Raw genomic sequence first — 4,127 nt, forward strand, 5'->3', positions numbered from 1 at the left:
CTTCCGATTGTATTTGAAACTGTCTCATTGCTATCTGTTTATCAATAAAACTTTGAAAAAAAAACAAAATGGGGTTGTACAGCTCTTTGACAGCTGATCCTTTCCTTCCTCCATGAAAGGCCAAAAGGTACCATTTCATTTCTTGAACCATTTGTTTCCTGAGGTCCTTCTGGTCACTGATGCTCATAAACAGGTCTGGATGTGCAAAGTCTGCATACATTTTAAAAGACATCTTCTTTCAAGAATAAATGTTGGAAGAGCTACCTCAGTAAGGTCCATCCCGAGCCTAACCTGTGACAGGAGGTGCATGTTGAAACTCTTGTGCTCTTCCACAGGCCCTGCTTCCCCATCAATCGTTATAATTGTGAATCAAAAAGGTCAGCATCATTTGTCCCATTGGATATGGAGGAGTTTAGTGACTCTGTGGTGTCCAGGCATGTCAGGCTATTTCCTGAGCTGCTGTGGGTCAAGACTGAGGCAAAGCCAGAGGACTCTATCAGGTACTTTGTGGATGAGTTGCTTTGATGGAATCCATTAGCATCATAGAACTCACCACTGCTGGAGTATGAGAACTCTGGGACTGCATTTGGAGATAAATTGACATGGCTCGGAGAAGTCAGACTGCTGCTAGACGGTGAATGCTCACTGCCTATACTATTTGATGTTGGATTCTGATGCTGACCCAAGGTAGATAACACAGGCCAAAGAGGCAGGGAAGATGGACATGGCTCTGATTTGCACAACTGATTAGGTTCTGGAGGTAAGACAGTTTGGGAAGGCATTGTGTTGATCACAGGTTCCAAGAGGCTAGGTTGATATATTGCATCTGCAGGGTTAATAGTTCTTATAAGTCTGTCTGCATGCACATCTGTGTTACTCTGGTCTTTAGCAATCCACAGCAATGCAACACAGTGTTTAATTGATTCTGCCACACTATTTGTCGTCTCTGTAAGTTTCGATTATCTTTCTCTGTTCATCATTTCTACAGTTTTGAAGCTTGTCATCAAAAAGCTTTAGTTGTTCTATCAAGATCTGTAGGTAAGCATCAGCCTCTGTCAGCTTTTAGTCAAAGTCCTGCACAGCAGAAACAAATTCTGAATCTAAACCTCGAAGCTGCAGAGTGTGGCAAAGAATCATTTCTTCTAAGGGATGGATCCTTGGAAGGATTCATGGATCTTTCTCCTGTTCATCAACGTCACGAGCCTGGAAATGGGTTTTCTGATCAACATTTGTTGTGAAGGTGCTGTCGTCTTCATCGTCTATGCCAATCAGAGCTCCTCTGAGTCTAATGCATCGTCTGCGGGAGCCTCTCATCATTTTGTCCATGGATGGTAGTAAGACAACAGCCCTGCATCACAGTCCAGCACAATTTGACAGTACTGCCAACAGTTCATCACGTTATTCCATTTGCTCAGCGCCCTTCCATGATGGATGCCATCTCAGGAGCTGACAATGACAACAAAGCCACCATTTTCAATGTACAACTCTAAAGTATGTTCACATATAATAGTTTGGGTTTTTTAAATTTATTTTTATCATTTTTTCTTTTTTTTTACTTTTTTGTGAGTGTGTCCAGAATCTCACTGTGCCGTGTGAACTCATAGTGATCCTCCTGTTTTCAGCCTCCCCCGAGCTGGGATTACAGGTTCTACCACCAGGGCTGGATTCAGTCACCGGCTCAGCATGCCCCGGGGGTGGGGCTGGCACAGCATGTGGTACCAAGGATCAAGCCCTGGCCCCTGAGCTTGCCTAAGCAGTTGCTTTAGTCTGAGCTATCTTGCTGGTCCTCAATAGTTTCTTTTTAGTTAATATTTAATTACATTAAGAAACTTCTAGAATCCCACTTACTTGTAAGTGAATTAGAAAAACATATATATCCAGAAAATACAGAATGACATAATAGGCTCAAAGTAAGATTCATATTATACAGTCTTATGAGCAAAATACAGTTATTTTGTTAGCAAAGAGGAAAGAAAAATACTTTTCTTACATGTGGTTATTGTGTATATGTATATATGTAAAATCTAACCAGTCTTTCAATTTGTAGAAAGTTCTGAGTATATTTTTGTGTGTATGCATGCCTAAGTATATTTAAACACACTGAAATACTTAGAAATTACAGTTATATTGTTAGCAAAGAGAAAAGAAAAATACTTTTCTTACATGTGGTTATTGTGTATATGTATATATGTAAATTCTAACCAGTCTTTCAATTTGTAGAGAGTTCTGAGTATATTTTTGTGTGTATACATGCCTAAGTATATTTAAACATACACTGAAATACTTAGAAATTCTCATGAAAGTGAGAAAATGGTAAATAACTAACAATTTCAAATAATTCTCAAAATTTTTAACAAAATACATATTTTAATTGTCAAAGTGACAGAATTTGGAGAAACAAAATAAAACTAGGAGAAATATTAACTGGATATGATTGCAAATGCTATTCTTTTTATCACCTCATTCCACTTTGGAGGAGAAAAAGGTAAACAGAAAGTGGGCATACCACTCGGGAGCCCTGGCCTTACAGAGTTCTCAAAGGCACCGATCGATCCAGAGGAAAGACTGAGCAAAGCCTGGGGCTTAGCATGAGATTCTTAGTAATTTAAATGCCCTGTAACTTACTCTCCTCTCATACTGCAAGGCTGGAATTTATATTTATGTAAAATGTAAATTTCCTCCTCTGTTTTTAGCTAGGAGAAATGTGCTTAGAATATTAGCAGAGCATCACTAGCTCTCTCAGCAGTTATCAAATTTTGAGATAAGGAAATTTATTTTCTAGGCTTTTTTCTTGTTAGTAATTTTAATTCCTTTCATTTCCCTTTTGTTTTCAACACTTGCGTGGACTATTGAATTTAAAAATGATAATAGTGAGTCAGGGAAATAACTTATATTAGGATTAAGTCAATATCTGTGTCTGTTGTCTTCCAACTGGTTATTCATATTACCAGACTTATGCATGTAAAATTGTAAGAACAAAGAAAAAAAGAAGGAAATGTGTAAGAAATTATGAAGAGGAAAAATTACAAATAATTAAAAAAAAACACGGAACAGATTAAAGCATTAACTGCTTCCTTTCATGCTATATATTACAAAAAGTACTGTGAAATTCATAATACTTTAAGTGAAATTCTGTATCACTTGTAATTTTTTCTATTTTAATTCTACTTTGTACTCTCTTTAAAAAATACAAAAATAACTCTGTACGTATATATGTATGTTCAGAATACTGAAAAGCGAAGATACGGCTTCACAGTGAAATTGAGCTGTGTAGTGCCTAAATAGTAAGCAATCTGAGATTAATCATATGACTTCTGCCTACTTTTCCAAATATATTATAAAATTTCAGTCAGCTCATAATAAAAAAGTCTTCCTTTGTCAGTAGTCTATGAAGCTTTTCCTAGCACACAGAAATGTTTTCCCAAGTTTTTGCTGATAATGTCTCCTACATCATCACATCTTAATCTGATTATCACTGGATGAAGGTCCAACACAACCATATATAGTTTTTTCTTCCTATCCTCAACATTAGCGCCTTTTGCTTTCTTTAAGGTAATTTCAGTATACCTTGGCATATTATTATCTCTTTGTTTTGGTTCCCATTCATTATAATGCAAACATAATGATGGCAAAAAATTTATATCTTGCATACAAATATTATCAGATGAAGGCCTCAGAGAAAAAAAATCAATTTAGAATACCACTAAAAATTCAGTTCACCCCATACACATTTTAATACATTAAAAGGGTATTCAAGGTCATGTTATGCCTATGTAGGTCACATGAACATAGTCTTTGGAGTCCTACTACAGACAGAAGTATGTTATTGAAGTGATGAGGCTGCAAATAAGATAATGGAAGTTTTAATAACAGTATTACAGTACTTAACAGTGTTAATTATTTAGTTAGGAAACCTTTGGTATTTACATATTAAATTATTTTAAAAAGAAAAGTAACAATAATAATAAAACAGACATAAAACAGGAGAGTTCCAATAATTAATATATTAGATATTGTTGTCTGTGTAGTAGTTCTTCAGAGTGCAAAAGAGGCATGATACCTTATCTAAGCCATGTTAGCACCAATCTTTCTTCTTTTTTTTTTTTTTTTTTTTGGCGGAACCGGGG

General features: G+C 36.0%; 1 pseudogene; it reads right to left on the minus strand.

Annotated features, from left to right (window-relative positions):
- Positions 1 to 1,438, minus strand: part of LOC101582178 — a 31,802-nt pseudogene extending 30,364 nt beyond the window's left edge.
- Positions 1,439 to 4,127: the final 2,689 nt, after the last annotated feature.

This window comes from Octodon degus, unplaced genomic scaffold, assembly GCF_000260255.1.
Source record: "Octodon degus isolate 3935 unplaced genomic scaffold, OctDeg1.0 scaffold00046, whole genome shotgun sequence".
NCBI classification, from domain to species: Eukaryota; Metazoa; Chordata; class Mammalia; order Rodentia; family Octodontidae; genus Octodon; species Octodon degus.